This window comes from Vidua chalybeata, chromosome 10 (genome assembly GCF_026979565.1).
Source record: "Vidua chalybeata isolate OUT-0048 chromosome 10, bVidCha1 merged haplotype, whole genome shotgun sequence".
NCBI classification, from domain to species: Eukaryota; Metazoa; Chordata; class Aves; order Passeriformes; family Viduidae; genus Vidua; species Vidua chalybeata.
In genome coordinates this window covers 23,783,410-23,800,682 of record NC_071539.1, presented here as the reverse complement: position 1 = coordinate 23,800,682, position 17,273 = coordinate 23,783,410, and the positions used below count along the sequence as shown (strand labels likewise).

General features: G+C 40.4%; 3 long non-coding RNA genes across 4 annotated transcripts; 2 read left to right on the top strand and 1 right to left on the bottom strand.

Annotated features, from left to right (window-relative positions):
- Positions 1-2,253: 2,253 nt before the first annotated feature.
- On the top strand, positions 2,254-5,372 carry LOC128793121 (uncharacterized). Its single transcript, XR_008432666.1, has 3 exons — positions 2,254-2,459; positions 2,786-2,847; positions 4,631-5,372. It is a non-coding gene; the product is annotated as an uncharacterized LOC128793121 (long non-coding RNA).
- A 4,300-nt stretch (positions 5,373-9,672) lies between these two features.
- LOC128793119 (uncharacterized) lies at positions 9,673-12,136 on the bottom strand. Its single transcript, XR_008432663.1, has 3 exons — positions 11,901-12,136; positions 11,107-11,255; positions 9,673-10,999 (listed from the first exon to the last, which is right to left on the bottom strand). It is a non-coding gene; the product is annotated as an uncharacterized LOC128793119 (long non-coding RNA).
- Positions 12,137-12,295: 159 nt separating this feature from the next.
- Positions 12,296-14,029, top strand: LOC128793120 (uncharacterized). Of its 2 annotated transcripts, none has more exons than XR_008432665.1 (3): positions 12,296-12,344; positions 13,693-13,798; positions 13,877-14,029. It is a non-coding gene; the product is annotated as an uncharacterized LOC128793120 (long non-coding RNA). The 2 variants fall into 2 exon arrangements; XR_008432664.1 differs by lacking the exon at positions 12,296-12,344 and adding an exon at positions 12,358-13,540.
- Positions 14,030-17,273: the final 3,244 nt, after the last annotated feature.

Below are 17,273 nucleotides of genomic sequence, written 5' to 3'. Positions count from 1 at the left end.
ATCCAGTTTCTTGAGGCATCAAAATGTCACCAGTTAGGTTTAAGAGTCCACCACAAACATCCTGTTTTTCGTACTGATGAAAGGAAACACAAATTTTCCTCTGGTCTGACATTATGCTAAAAAATAAATAGGATTGTGGAATGCGTTTTTAAGCTCTACTGTGTGAAATGCACATGCAAACGATAAAGCTTCACTCCTGCACAGAGGCCATGAGATGTACTTCAGATTTTTTATTGTCCTTGCTGAAAGCTGGCCAAGAGATGGTTTTGGCAGTGGGGCTTTGGTTTCAGACTGGGAGCAGAGTTTGCACTTCTGAGGTTTAACTTCAGGGGGATAAAGTGGCCATGTGGGAAATGCTGAAATTGAACTGAATTGTGTGTGGCTGTGTATTTCTCCATGACATTTCCATGCTTGTCGCTTGTCCTGTTCTGTTCACATAAAGTTTCATTTTTCATAGACTGCAACTTGCAATTTGAGATATTTAGAGAACTATTATTGTTAGTGGCAGGGTGACTTTTGTCATTTTTTAAAACAGGGAGAATGTTGGACAAAGATTATGCAAGCAATTTCTTATGCATAAGCAGTCCAGACTGTAGGTGCTTAACTTTTAAAAACTGTGGGATTATTTAATGATGAAAAACCAGATTAGCAGTTTTGAAATGAACTAATGTGTCTGTATAAATAGTCTTTCTTACAAAAGGATCTAGAACTCAGTAGAAAAAGCAATTCCCCAACCCCCTTTGACAGACAAAAGTCCATTTAAAAAAAAACTTTATGACACTGACATCCTGTGCCATCCTGGACCACTTATTTTGGCTGACCATGCTTACTAAACATACGAAGTTTTTTTCTGAAAAGTAGTAGCTTCTCTTTCTAGAGTTTGAATTACTGTTACATATTTTGTCAATATATGGCTCCCTATAAAAGGAAACATTTCATTTATAGAAAAGACAATGAATCCAGAGGTTAAATCTTGTGCATCGGGTTGAAAAACTAAGGCTGCACTGGTGAGTGAGCACAAATTAATGTGGCTCCACTGGTCCCAGTGGGAGCTGTTCTGTGCTGGCTGAGGTTCTGTCCTTCGCCAGTTCTGCTGTAACTGCATCACAGATATGCACTTCTGGCTTGCTGCCTTTAAACATAAGGTTTCCACTTCACATTAGGTTTTTAAAAAAATGTTTCATAAATAAAATGCTTTAGAAGCGATAAGAATTTGCTGAAGGCAACAGACAGAGAGCTGGGTGTGATCCTAAGCTGAGTTCTCCGTGAGCCCTCTGGAAGTGGGTGAAATTGCAAACCATGCCTGAGGTACAGTGGTGTAAAGGGATGATGTGGGCAGAGGTGAGTACCAGACAAGAAGGTGAACAAGAGCTGAAGCACTGAGATGCTTCTCTGCAAGGGAAGAACAAATGACCACAGAAAGTTCCCCAGTGATAATGAAAGATGGGCCAATTAAAACCTGTCTTCCAGCAACCAAATGAAGACAAGGTTACTGCTACAGAAGCATGTCATGTTCTGACAATTACCTAAAGAGAATGGTTACTCTTATATTAATATTAAGTAAAACAAAAATCAGAATACCCATGTCAAGATGTGAAACTGTGAGTATGGAATTCCAAGCCAAAGCTCCAGATGTTGTGAATCGGTTTTTGTAAGAGATTTTGGCATTTAATTCAGGTCTTGAGATGCAAACTCCCAGGGTTTTACACAGTTTGTGCACACTGAGGCTGTAGAATTAGGGCTTGTAATTGTAAATTAATAAATAATCTTTTAGTTCTTGGCATCTGCTCTGTTCTGATGTGTAGTTCAGATCTGAAGAAAATTCTATTGGGATGAGATGGAGAAGAGAGACATGAGAGAAGTGTTCATTAACCTTTCCCCTCCATAACAGAGTTGGAGAGCATTAGTTTGAAGCTTTGCTAATATGCACACAACTTAATCTATACACAAGTAAAGGAAATACACAGCTTTTACACAGCTTAAACTTACTTAAGTGCTGCAGTTACAGCTACTTTGAACATTACATCGAATCTCACAAATACGGGTGGGCAAAAAAATGTTGACCTCTTGCAAATGAAAATCATTCCGTTGGTTGATTTCTGTTGGAATTAAAGACAAACATTAGCAAATCCAGTATTACTGAGGCAAGTGGGAGGAATAAAAAGGCTAAACTGAAGTACAGAAACAAAGCAAAGCAGGCTCCGGTGTGCAGATTCCTCTGAAGTCATAGAGATAAATGAGCTGAGGTAGAGACAGGGCAGAATACAAAGCTTTGTCTGAAAGCCAAGAAAAAAACTCAAACCAACTTAAAAAGGCTCAAAGAACAATCATAAAACTTAACTTGGCTGCAAAGGAAGGTTTATCTAGAAGATAAAATACAATCAGAGAAAGGGAGATAAACAAAATTTTCACTTGTTTCAGGTTCCATGACCACCAAACAGTCTTTTCTTTTGTCACAGGTGAACAGAATGAAATGTTTGGTTCATTTCTTTCTTTTTTTAGAGTCTCTCAGATGTACATTTTAAATTGCTTTGGCTTCTTTTTTTTCTCCCTCTCCTTAATCCTCCACTGTTCGTAAAGTTATGCCAATATGTATCAATTGTTTTTGTAATTTCCTTTATTTGCTTGTATTTTGAATTTTAGCGGAGCTAAAATAGCTTGTTTTGTTTGCATAATTCTTCCGATGACATTCCATATTATCTTTCCAGCACAGTAAGTGGTATTACTAGCTGATAAAATCTTACAGTTGTTTGGTATTTTAATCACAATTTAAAACAATTTGCAGGGTTGTGTCTGGAGGTAGAAACAACAACAACAACAACATATAACAAGTCCAAGAGAAATTTTGTAAGATTATTTAAAAATTGATTTCTTAATATAAGAAGTTTGATACTGTTTTTTCAAGTGGATTTTATGAAAGTATTTCGCACCTTGCTTTTCATTCGTGCATTCTTTGGGATCTCTGTTAGTGAATATTAATGTGCTGCTGTGTTCTTCTGTAACCTACAGAATTTAACTGCAGGTATTCCTAATAATTGTACTGAAAACCACAGCACCATTTTTGTCAAATGTCAGCTTTCCTATACCTAAAGCCTCTGTATCATTGGAAGTTTGAGATTTAATAGTTCTGCTGAGCTGAAAGTGGGAGTAATCCCATTATCAAAAGGAAAACATTCTTGTTTTCTTGGTATGACTCTGTTCTAATTCAGAAAGGACCGAGACAAAAAAAATACTGCTACTGTAATCTGTAATATACTTCTGTGCAGCAAAGGTGCTGTAACATCCCCACGTGGGTAGCCAGCAGAGTTAGAACAACTCTCTGTGGTGTTGTCCAACACTGGCGCTTGTTGGGTCTCTGTGTGCCCTGTGCTGATGATTTTAATTAAATTGCATTTAGATCAAATGTGGCAGGAGTCAGTATGGAAATGTATCATGGTGGCATATTTCTTCTGATAATGTTCTGACTGCAGAGTACTCGCTGATCCCTTGCACAGGTAGGGCACAGAGAAAGGAGATGAGTCCAGGACTGGAAAGCATTTGGATTTTCATAAAATTGGCTATATGACACATTTCCATTTGGAAAAGATACAGAGAGGATTTTGGGTTCTTTCAATGCAGACCAAAGACTAATTTCAAACTTTGAAAGTTTGTTGTGAACCAGAGCTGGCATTTTTTGGGAGCTCTGTATATTTTAGAATAGCTTCTCTGTAACACCAAATTGTGTAATGTAGAAAAACTGAGTATAATATAAGGTTTTCATTATTGCTTTTCTGAGATGAATTGCTGTAAAGGCATATTAGTTCCCCACTCTCAGAAATGGAGGTGCTCCAGCCTTTGATTCTGCTGGCACAGCCACACAAGCTTGCTGAAATACTCAAGTTTGTTGCTATTTTCTGATAGCAGACCATACTTACAGGTTTTTCCCCCCCATGTAACCTCCTTTTCCTCTCCTGGAGCTGTCAGGAGGAAATTGAGAGAATTTTTCCCACCCATGTACTGATCTTCGGTTAGTACAGTGGGATTTTTTGGTCAGGAGAGTGTGGGGTTTGTGTTTTGGGGAGGCACTGCAGGGTCACTGCTCCCATAAGGAATTCCCTCTGCCCACACAGTGCTGGTGCTCTGGCTCTCAGCAGTGTCACAGGCCATGGCAGGAGGTCAGCTGCAGTCCCTCACTGCCAGTCAGATGCCTGCCTTCCCTGGGTACCTGGTACTGCCATCCTCCTCAAGGACTATTGAGGCACAACCTGGTTTGGCTTTAAAAAATAAATGAATTCTTTTTATTCCTATTTGTACACTGTTTTAGGACATATAATATCGTACTTTAGAGAGTAAAAAATAAATGTGCTGTAAACATCACATTCTACCCATGTTTTTACTAGTGTTTCTTTTATCTTCGTTAGCTAGAAGATTTCTTTCTCTCATCCCTCACCAGTTTAGTTTTTAGTGACTTAGCTAGAAGATTATTTAATCTGTTTTATATAAACTTTGAAATGATACAATGAGGCATAGTCATAATGCTTAAAATCTTGATTTCAGTATTAATTAATATAAAGGATCTTTTACAAAGCTGTATTGTGCAATGCAAAGCATCAAGGCTTCCAGCCATCCATCTTTATTGTTCCTCATTTAGGCCCAGATCCACACTTGCATGCCAGATGGCAGCTGCGGAGGAGTTTCAAGTTCTAGCAGCAATGGATGGGAAGATAAGTGCCTCTTGAGAAGGGGAAGCCAGATTGCAGATTCCTTTCAATTGCACCTGATGACTTATTGCCAGTTACTAATTGGTTTGCCCATACGCAGGCAATTCAGAATCCAGCAGCAATGCCTGAATTTGTCTGGAGCTCTGTTCTTCCTGCAGAGATCACTGCTGAAATAAATCCTTGCAGAGAAAAATATTTTATATGAAGCTCTGGGAAAAGCACACATAAAGTGTGTGGGGGTTGTTTGGTTTGGTTTTTTGTTTGTTTGGTTTTTGTTTTGTTTTACTTTTTGTAACTGCTGTGTCAAGATTTTTTTGATTTTTTTCCTTCAGGAGAGCCACAAAATCTTGTGTAACTGTCATTGTTAGTTATTACTGCAAAATAGTGTAGCTGGCTGTGTTGTGCTAACAGTTGACAATATATGCATATTTAAAACAGAGACAGAAATGATAAGTAGAGCTTTGTCTATTTTTCATTAAAGATAAGAATGTTTTCATAAAAATCTTCCTTTCCCACATATTTCTGAGTGCATTTTCATTTTAGTCCTGGGTGGGGCACTTTACTTACTTTGACAGCAGCCTGAGAACCAAGCGATCCAGCTATGAAAAGCACAGAATAACTCAGGAAGGAGAAACTGCTGGTTATTTTCACCACTTGAAGGCCATGAGCAGCTGAAGTGTCTCTGGAGCTGCAGAGCAGTGTTGATGATTGCCATTGTTGTTGAAGAAAGACAAAAGCTGTGTGTAATGGTACAGCCTACAGCCAAGCTTGTAATAAGCCCTTTAAAAGGTGAAGTATCCACTCAGGAAACAGCATTCCTCATGCAGTGAAATGTCAGTAATTTTCCATCTATTGCAGTACCAGCATTATCTCCTGAACTTGTCAGTGGAAAGCATTTTCACTAGATGCATTTTACTGAATGCAGTGACAACATAGCAGTTATGTGAGAACAGAAAAAACCCCAGCTGTCTGTGTTATAAATGATTATTAGTTCTCCTGAAGAAAAAACCAGGAGAAAACAGGCTCTGTAATTAAGATCTTCATTGTCCACTGTCTTTGTTACCCATGTGCCTGTGATCACAATCTCAAGAAAACCAGAAGTGAAGCTGAGAGTGTGCAGCATGTCAGGGCTGTAACACCACACAAGTGGGTAAAGAGCACATCTTGTTAAATAAACATGAAGTAAATAAATCACTGGGAATTAATGGTGCTTACCAAAGGTATTCTCAACAAAGAAGGCTGTGAAAGAGTGGAAATATTCCCAAGTACAGCACAGCCACATTAAACATGTGGAGAGATCACCAGGGACCACCCAACACTTCAGCTGGACCATGAATTGAATTCATATCTTGTAAGTTATTGTTTGCTTCACAAAATTGCTAAATTGATTTTGCCTGTTGAGGGCCCCATTGGTAAAAGATAAAATAAAATCACAGACCAGTATCCAATTGCAAATGAAGTTGTTTAACACTTGAATAGCTGTGTAGTCAAACCCACAGTCCACAGGGAAATGAAATTTAGACACCTCAAATGTGCTAGAAAGCAAAAAATGTAGATTCCTAAAAATCCTAGTTCATGTCTTCTCAGTGTTTTACTTTGGTTTTGCTCCAGACCTAAAGGAGAATGGGGTACTTGCAGTGGCCCGACCTCTAGAGCTGAGCCAACGGCTTGTAGCTGACATGCCTTGAAATTCTTTCTTGAGATGGGAAGAAATTCTGTTGTTCATCAGCAAACACAGGGTGGTTGGGTGAAAAAAGCACTTATTTAGCAGAACACTCTCGCTTCTGGGTTTGATGGCAGCAAGGAAGAATCATTTATCCAGTACAGGGTGTGCCTGCAGCTATTCCTCAAGCAGAATTTAACAAATGCTGGGGATCCCCTGGGTTTGTGTGAGTGAGTGACTGCTGTGATAGTGCACCCTCAGAATGGAGCTTTGGGAACAGTGCACTGGTCTGGGATCTCTGCAGAGTGATCAGGGTAGTGGGGTCTGTCATGGCTGTGGCAAAACTCTGACCTTGTTTGATAAATGCCTCTCAAAACATAGCTGTGTATTGGTGGATAAAAATGTTTGGAGTGCTTTGTGTTCTAAAGGATTTCTTAAACCCTCTGAGGGAAAACAACTGCCAAGTACAGGGAAAAGTCTGTTACAGTTTGAACATGCTTAGAGATGAAACCCAAATATTTGGAGGAATGGCTGCAAAGACGGCAAAAATTAAGTAAGATGCAAAGAGATGTTTGGAATGGTTTTCAACTTCGTAGGGATCTGAAGATAAACATTGCCTAAGAATGGTGAAGTAATACCAGCGTCTGTACCTGAAATCTCTTAAAATGTTAATTTGAACATTATCAGGTTCTTTCCATGACAAGATTTAGGTCAGCCTGTGTATGTTACAAGGTAGTATAACAGGTGAGATTATCTATGGAATCATGTCCAGCTGGGACTTTTGCCTCTATACCATTTACAGAGGGCATCAACCTCAGGCCATGGGAAACAGGATACTGAAGGGGGGCACCTGGTCAGGTCATGGTGAGAAGAGTGTGGTCATGGGAGTTAATATGTTAATGGAACTATTCTAGATTAGGTCATGTTTCTGGTTTTTGTTCTCAGTTCACAACCTGTTACAAATAAGGTCGTGTTCTGAGTTTGTGACTGGACCCTTGCCTTCAGATACCTCTGTACCTGGCTGTGTTTGCCATGCCCACAGGCTTTGAATCTTGCCCCTCAGACGATGAGGTTTCTTCATTTGTTATTTTACTATTAAAGATCTTTATTTTTTTGGCACTTCATTGTACCCTTTCCTCTATTTTATGCCATGCTTCCCCCGGCCAAGCAGGATTCAGGATCGCAGCGAGTTGGACTGCAATAATTATCAGACAGAAGCAACCCTTCACCAGATTTGGTTGGTGACAGATCTACATTTGTGACTTTACAAATCACTATAGAAGTAACAGATGCTTTACTTCAGGGCATTTCTGTTTCATTTGTGAGGGATTCGGCATTGGTTATAGTCAGAGGAAATTCAGAGGCACTATTGGGCTGATAGTGCAGTTGTGGCAAAGTGACAAAAATAATTTGTATGTGAATTTATTGCTCTTGAAGATGCTGGCTTAAATGGCATAATATACAACAAATTCACCTTTAGGCATGCAGCCTCCAAACATGGAAAAGTAGAGAGAATGTTTACTAGTGGAGAAAAATTACTGCTCTTTCTCCTTGATATTGAATGCCATTTGTTGAAAATTTTAGAGATTGTTTTCTCCAGTCTTACTTTTCATTCTGGGCTGCATTAAATGGGGTTGTGAGTCCTAGATCAGTGAGTTTGTGTTTGAAACCATCCAGGCTAATTGACCTCGGTTAGAATTGTTTGGTGAGAATGGAGGTGCTGGAGATGCTTATTTTTTGGTGAGATGAAACATCCTACATTTGAGAATAAGCCCTCTGTTAAGATCTTCTCTTCCTGAGCTGGCAGTGATGGGATGACAGCTCTGCACGAACAGTGGGGACCTTCCTGTGCTTACTGTTCTGCCACAGAGACATTTGTGTGTGGATTTTTTAGACTTTTGGTGGGTTTGTTAAACTTGATGTTTTAAATACTGTAACCACTGGGTTTATTCGTTAGTGTGACACGTCACACACATCTCTGCAAATACAGCAGTGAGTGATTTATTTGTGAGGTCAAACCTGTTACAGAAGGCACTGTCTATCTGATAGGTTCAAGGTGCTTTTCAATGAATCATTGCTCTAATAAATCATATTGTATATATACTGGCATATCCAAGTCAGGATATTAATTCCCAAGTAGTGCCTGTCATGAATATGGAGTTTAAAAGACCTGAGATGAATAAAGCATATGGCCTTTACATTTCAAGACCATATCTGTAATTCACTGTGCTTTCTTCTTGATACACAGACAAAGGTGAATTAGTTCCAGATAAAAATGCATCAATGCTGTATTGAATAGTCAATTATTAAACATGTAATGGGATCTCTGGTTATCAAGGCATGCTCAGTATGTGCACAGAGTACATAATTTAACCCAGAGTGGAGCAGAATCGGTCTATTTTGAAAAAAAAAAATCCAGGAAAAATTATATTAATATGGAATTAAAACAAGTTATTGCTTCTGCTGTACAATGAATGGGCTTACTTGACTTCATTAACCATCCCAAGGACCTAATTTCAGAGTCTTATTATATGTACAAACCTAGAAAAAATAGCAGTAAACAACATTATTTTCCTTGCCCTCAAGAAATAGTCTATCCAATTTACAGTGTTCTGTTTTGTGGAGAAATAATGTTTTTGACAAGCATACGTGAAGGCAAATGTTCTCACAAAAATGTCCTGGCAACACTGTGACTTGCTTGAATAAAATAAAAAAAGGAAGTTATTGCTGAACAATGAGGAAAATACTTAATGAATGTCACCTGCATGAGGTTTTAAGTATTTTTCATTTCCCTAAATTTTGTTCAGGAGAAAAGGTATTTGACTGTTTGATTGTTGACATTGTCATCAAACTAGAAATATTATTCAAGCTGTGGCTGTTTATTACTGCAATCATGCACCATAATTGCTGCATTAGATCATTCATCTATTGCATATTTTTGATTGGCATTAGGAAAGCTGCAGATTTATTGCAGTGTGTGAAAGGCACCATTTAAATCAACAGACAGGTGGGCTTTAGGAAAAATTCATTCTCAGTTGCATTAAATGTAATTATGAATATAGTTGATTGTGATATTCCTGTATATATTTTCATGGTTTATTTGTTTAAAAAAAGTATTTTTTGCTCTGTGACTTACAAAAATACTTTTTACTAATATTTTTTGTGGTATAAGTCATTACAGTTATTTGCATATTGTAATAAAAATTGTAAAATCTCCCTTTGGTGCAATTCAACAGTTTGCCATTAATTTATTTTCAAAAAACACATGGACAGTATGTGAGATGATACCCATTTATTACTGATACTTCATGTATATTAAACAGGAAATGTGATGAGTGATGGAGACTTTATATGTCTAAACTGATATATTCAACATAAAGGAAAAAAACAGAAATTTTGTAACTGTAAGATATTGCAGTGATTTCTTGGCTAATAAGATAACAAAGACAAGTTAATTTTTCTGCATGAAAGGAGAGGCACAGAGAGGCAGAAATTCAGAAGTGAAAACTGTCTGTATGTTGCTTTCAGAGGTACCTTTTCATCTAGATATTGGAATTTCTGTTGGAATTGGAATGCAAAAGTTAATTCTTGATTCTGCGATCCATTAATTTTTAGGGGATTCTTGTCAATTCTTACTGCAGGATTGTTCTTTTGTGAGAGATGCTTAAGACCAGAATGATTTTATGTGCAAAAAAAAATCTCTTAGCTGAATTACTTGATGCAGAAGAAAAGTTTGCAATGGAGGTGGGATAGCATTTCTCCATTTCTCTACAGGGTGTGTAAATGCATCTGAAGGTGGATGAAGCAGGTGGAGTTCTGTTGCAGTACAGCACAGGGGGAACAGGCTGGGACTGTAAAAGCTGTCTCGTGTTTCTCTGGATGGCTCCAGTCACACTCGGCCATTGGAATCAGTTACCTGCAGTAGTCTGATACCTTGTGAGAACGTCTTGAAGTTAACTCAAAGAGAGCAAACTTTAAGAAAAGATTTTAACAAGAATTTAGCAAATGAGTGTGGTTAAATTTCCCAGTCCACATCCTCAACATGTAGCACACCATCCTACCCCCATCAGTGCATCAATGTCCCAGCAGAGCTCTGAGCAGAAATCTCTGTCACTGCCCACTGGCTCTGCTGGGATTCTGTAGGGGGAACCTGACATTAACAGGGATCAACTCCAGGCACCTGCTGCCAGGGCTTTGCCAGAACTGTCGGTCACCTCCTTTATCCCCCTGCTCCAGTCATGGATCAACCAACTTCTGGTCTTCTGAGCACCTTGTTGATACTGCAGCAGGTGTAATTGCCTGCTATTATGATTTATGCTGTTCCTTCTATTGACCTTTCAGAATTGTTTTGTACCTCTGGAAGAGGAGAATATTTTGCTAACTATGGGGCCTTTATGATTAACGATGTGATCAGAGTACAGGGGGAGCTGTCTGGAATATGAAACCATCTGGGTATGAAGGAGGGGCTCAGTCCCTGAGATTTCTTTGCTCATATTTTTGTAGCTGCGGGTATAGACCTCAGAAGAAGGTCTATCTGCCTAGTTGTACTTCAGGCTATGGCTGTCTCTTACATAAAAGCCAGTCAGGAGGGAGACACTATTCCTAAAGCTTTCCCATGGATATTCTGGCATGTTCTCTGAAAGAAAAGACACAATTCCACTCCCAAGTTCATGGAGTCCTTGGGGAAGTCCTGAGGTAGTTCAGATGTTTGGGAACAATGTGTGCTGATGTTGGCCTCAGTACCTCAGTTGAGAGTGGAAGATGTGACCTGTTACTTGCAGCAGCATGGCAGATGTTGCTGAGACAGCCGCCTTCCCAAGAATGTCTCCCCAGAGAAAGTGGATAGCCCAGACAAGCACCAGACGCTCGCGCTGCCAGTTGTAGGTTGCAGGCTGATGGAGAAAAGCAGGAGAGGCTCTCTGTATGAAGTTCCAGTGACTGTTTAATAACAAGCACACTGAAGGGGTTCAGGGACAGGAGAAGAGCCCCAAACAGGGGAGGGTCCAGGGTTTTTAAACAGTCTGGTGTACGTGGGGTTTCACAATCTGAGGGTTGTTGTATTGTGTTTTTATATCTCTGTAACAGTCCTGTAATGGTTTGCCCCTTCACCCCCCATTGTCTCCCAATGGTTCCACCCCGAGCTTTCCCGCCCTTCCCTCAATGCCGATCTCCCTGAAAATGCTCAGTCATTCCCCTGTCCCCTCCCTGGTACCTTGTCCATCACTCAGCTCCTCATCCCACTGTCCCAAAGTCTTCCACCTTGGGCATTGAGTGAGCGGACGAGGGCCAGGGGTCCCTCCGTTAAACTTTCCCCATTGGTTTGTGTGTCTGTCTGTCCTTTTGCCTTCCACTCCTCCGAATTCCCCCATTGGGTGGTGGGCGTCCCTTCCCCCTGGTTACTGCCCCGGTACTTAAGGTGATTGTGAGAGCCTCGAGGCCACTTCTGGCCGCCGCCGGGAGAACGGCATTCAGAGCTCCCCGGAGCTTGCATTAAACTTGAGACCTTTTCCCCAGCCTTGAGTCGACTCCCTCATTACCTCCTCGGACGCCGCCTCTCCTCCTAACAAGGCAAACAGCGAAGCGCTTTGTCTTAGCTGCTCCCCGAATCTCCTGGGGACACAGGGGAGTGTCCCCCGCTGCTGACCGTGCCTCGGCCGGGCAGGCGAAGCCAGGGAGCTTCAGGGCAGGCACATCGGCAGAGGGCCAATAGGTGAAGGGATCAAGGGAGGTACAAAGGCGGGACCAGGGGAACAACCAACGGGGATACAGTGGGGGAGTGTCCATAGCTGTGATCCAATGGGGAGAACAGAAACCATGAACATTCTAGAACTGGGGAGGAGAATGGTGATGATGTCACTAAAGCTATTAACATAAAAAACAGAGGACTGTGGGAAAAGGTCTCAACTTGTCACTTTAAGTTAAACAAGGGTATCTTCCCAAGGCATCCCAGTCCTTCCCCTTCATCCACAGGGGATACTACAGTTAGTTCTGCACCTTAATGTGGAATCTCTGTGCTTTTCTATTGCCCCTTTGGTTCTTGGGCGAAGTGGTTACTTGAGCTTTGCCCCTGCACAAAACTTTGTTCTCCAGGGGACCCAAGAGAGTCTGAAAAGACATCTCAGTACCCCTCCTTAGCTCAGCTCTTGCTGTGCTTGCAGTTTGCCCACTTCTTTTCACTGAGCTTTATGGTTTTACCAGTCCACATTACCTCTGCTGTTCTTTTCACGTTCACTTTCCTCCTGCTCTACCTGATCACTTTTACTGTTTCCTCTAATGACTGCATCTGCTAATCTAGGAGATGTTTATAATTAGAAGACTTCTCAAAATGTGCAGTTATAATATGTGAGATTTTTAATGCAGCAAGAAAGACACAAAAATCATGATTTGCATACCTTGTTTGTTAAAATTAAAAGCTAAGCCTTGTGTTCAGCTAGTAGCTGTTTCAGCAGCAGAAAGAAGTTCAGCTAATTTTAAAGATTTTTCCTTAATACCTCTTGGGTTAGAAAAGAAGGGAAAAGGAAATAGTAATTCTGCTGAAAACATTCATGAAGTGCAGAGCAGACTTGTTTGCTTGTTTCTTTCTCCCCCTTAGGCATCTGTAATTCAAATAAACAAAAATCCAAAGCAGTGATTCTTTTTGTCCCCTCATCCCCTGAGCTTTTCCAGGCTTCAGTGTCTCTTCCTCAGCAGAACTTCAATGCAGTTGATGCTGTCCATGACTAACTCCAAGTCTGCCTCTTCCTGGAGCCTGCAGAGTCAGGATTGCCTTATGTAGAGTGATGCAAACTTTACTGTGCTGTCATTTCTTTGTGCTGCTCATTTTACAGAAAAAGTGGGGAAGTACAAAGCCAGCCCTTCATCTTTCTCCTGTCCTACCCAGACTTTTCTGCAGATGTGTTGAGAGTCATCACAAACTGATTTTTCGTTTTAAAGCTCCCACCCCTCTGTCCTGCTGGAAGCTGGTATTTGATTCCTTGCTGTTTTCAGTTTCTCTGCATTCCCCCCATAGTGCTGTTTGTTGGTAGCAGTGTGACTCCAGCACAGAGCCCTTGGGGTTGCATAAGTGACCAATTCAATACCAGCTGCAGGACTGATAGTTTTTAGGGATTTAATACTGTAAACCCCAGTGGAAACAATGAGAGATTTCTTTGCGAGATAAAAGTTATGAACCGTCAAGGTAAAGCATGGCACTGAATAAAGAACTGGCTAAAAATGTATGAGGAGAGCAGGGTGGAATCCTTCCTCTCCTTGGAGGAAGGATTACTTGCATGTGCAGAAAGGTTAAAACATTGGTGTCTTTAACCTCTAATTGTTGTTTATGAATACAAGATATACAGCTAAACAACTTCAGAAAGGACTGGCCTCTTTCAGAAAGGAAGGGAAGTCAGACAGTAAACCAGCAGAAAAGAAGAAAAATAACCCTGAAAACTTGAATGTATGTTGACATTGAAATGCAGGGAGTGAATTTGGTAGTGCCATTTTTAAAATGACTCAATTTCTTTGCAATTTGCAGGAAATGGCACAATGAGGTGAACAGGACTGAAGAAGGAAAAGTATGCCTGGTGTTCTTACATAGCTAATGGACTTTCCGTAAGAGAAGTATTAAACTCCAAAAAATACTCAGAAAAAAACTTAAAAAGAAAGAATAAATAGCTAGGAAATGTAATACCTGACTTCAATCTTTTCACACCTGAAATAAAGCTTCTTAACCCAAGAACACTTCAACCATCTATGGATATGGTATTCCTAGAAACAGGTATATTAAAGGAGGGTTAGGTTAAAAGAAACATAATTAACATTTCCTTTCTTCTTCCTGAGCCCGTGCACAGCAGCTCTGAATTATGAGCAGGCGGTAAAGGGTTCTATTTTACTGTTCTCTGCAGCAAAGGTGCAGCTGCTCCTATCTCTGAAATTGCTTTATGGAACTGAATTCACATTTCCTACTAATTTGGCTTTCTTTAATCATGAATAATTACATTCAAAGAAGTAGTAGGAAAGGTGTTTTCTTTTTTGCCAAGACTTGCAGTTCAGTGGGGTTAATGACATTGGCACTGCTTTATTCAAGAAATGAATTTGCCCTTAAGTTAGAACAAGAATTCTTCAAAAGACATGCTTCAAAAAACGTAGGTAACTTTTTCTGCTATCAATCACTGGCACTTGTTACAGAGAAACTGATGGTCTTTAAAATGTGTATCAGCTTTCCATTCGTATGGGATAAGGATTACTTCTTATAAAAGAAGTGAAGGAGGAGGAAAAGGATACAGATTCTATTAATTTAGATTAGTCTAAAGCATCTAGATAAATTTAGAAGGCCTGAGTTTGGGTGTTTTGGCCAAGGTAAAATAGGAATTTTTTGAAAGAATAGAACCCAAATTTATGTCTCAGGCCAAGCCTGTAGGACTCTCCATGCCCTGCAGAAGTTCTGTATATGTCTGGTATGAGGCTTCTCTGTAGGAAGGTGACATTCTGGTGCCATCAGGATCAGGAAAAAATGGGTTTTTTTTTCACATTTTCCTCTGAAGCATTTCTTTAGCAAATGATATAAATATTTTTGAACAGAATAACTATAATTTCTTGTAATAATTCTGAAGATGGATCCTTCTGCAAAAGAAGCTGTGTCAGGATGGGCTTAGAAGCCAGAAGGACTCTCAGAAAATATAATGCACCTATTGTAAAATGTGACTGCCCTTGTCTTGTCAAATAAAGGGTTAAAATAGGTTTGATGAGCAGATCCAGAAGTACAGAACACAATAAAGAATAACCAAGTCATGTCATTCCTTTTAGCGTAGTAAGTCAATGAATTCTTGATCCATGCAATCCAATACTCCCTAAGCTGTGCTGTGCACCATACTTAAATCAATACTGAAAAGGGAGAGAAACTATGGAAAGTTAAAACAACTGATGTAAAAATTAGTAGGAAATTGGACCAGATTTGTAGGATGAAATTTATTGGTAGGTACTTCCTACAAATTTATCATTGTGCAGATTTATCTACTGCCTACCAAACCAAACTGTCTAAAAAATGTAATTCTGTTCATGTATCTGTAAGTGACGACAAAAAAAAAAACCACCAAAAAATTTCAAATATTATGAATGCCTCTGTAGAGTCTGTAATGGAATATATGTCAGTATAAATCAGTAAAATCCTTGTTAGCACTGAAATTGTGCCAGAAGTGTACCCTACACAGAAAGTCCAGTGAGTGATCATTTACTCCTCAGATACACTTAGTGGATTAGCAGGGAAAGGACAACTTGATTTTTCACACTTTTAGAATAGAATTGGCTTTAGTGATATTTTAAATGAAACATTGGCACTGCTAATAAGAAATCCATACAATTGTTCCAAAAAGCCTGGAACTAAAGGAAATCCAAAGCGAGGAAAAGCCAGATTTTGCACACTGGAGAACAGAGCACTAATAAGCTGCTTCTGAAAAAAGACTGAATAAACGAGAAATATAGCTTTGCAAAAATGCATTTACTTTGTAAGGAGGAGAGTGTTTATGTGGTGTTTAGCTTGCATTTCCCTGCCAAATAGAAAAAAGCTCAGTTGACATTCCTGCTGTGGGTTCCTGTGTCAGGGTCTGGGGCTTGGCCCTTTATGGCTGTGCTTTGCTGCTCCAAAATGAAGTCCCCTGTGAGCCACTAATGTGCTGTTCCCTCACCCAGTTCTGGTGTTTGCATTGGAAATACATGATATTAAAAGTGAGCAAAAAACTGCTGTTGCCCAAGCGAGTGGGACAAAAAATAGTGATCACATTTTTTGTTGTATGTTTGCATTTCACACAGATACTCATGCAGCTCAGTGTGAGTGTGGCCTTGCTGATATGCTGTAGTATTAAATAAGTGGCCCCGGGCTTCACCCGGGTGCCCAGCCAGTTCGAGGAGCAATCCTCGGCTGACCGGTCCGCGGGGAAGAGGTGACAGGACCCGGATAACTCCACCAGAACTGACGAGAGGTCTCCGGAGTAGCAGATTTCCAAGAGGCTTTATTGTAGGACAAATACAGGAACGGGAGGCGGAGAAAAGGGACACAAGCACTCTAGGAGGGAGCAGACTCCAGGAGCCTCGAGGGAAGGCGGGACTGGGTATATAAGGGCAAAGGAGTAGGCGTGGTCAGGGTACGAAGCGACCAATGGGTAACGGGCAAAGAGGAGGAGACAGGATGGGGTGACATACAGCAAACCAATCAGGGTACAGAGGAGGAGTGGTATTCTAACAGGGGCCAATGGGGATAACAGAATAACTGAACTTTCTGGAACCGGGGAGTGTACTAAGCATTGATAGCTTTTTCTAGACTGGTGCTGCCTCCCAAGGGAGAGCGGGAACCCCTCCCACAATATGCTGTGGTAATGTATGAAAAGGAAGACAAAGTAAGAGGACAAGGTTAATCTGCTCTGAAAATAGAGAGCGCTCCTAAGACACCAGCAAACTTAGAGATTCTTTGTGTTCAGTGTGTGGCCTTCCACTTTTTCTCTCCAGATCTGATGTCAGCAGCCATTTTCTTGCACAAGAATCACAGATGTACTCCCTCTATCAAAAGTTCCACCAGGCAGATAATATGTTATGCTCCTAATAAATGTGTGTGATCAGGCTGTTAATTACTTCATATTCAGTTGACACAGGAAAGTTCCTGTTCCTGTAACAAAGGAGTTGGCACAAGTGGCACAGTCCTGCCATAAGAGCTGTAGCTATATTCATCTCTTCTTTTTTGAGCTATTTAATATAATTTTTCTCTCTGAATCTGAAAAGCTGGAATATGCTAATTTTCCTGCCTTATCCATCCAGATTCTCACTGACATTTACAAACACAGGTGTGCAAACTGGCCCAACAAGCGGCGTCACCTGGGAAATTGTTTACCCCTCTTTTGCGTGCACCCAGCCATTTGTGGCTGGAAATATCCCCTTTTGCC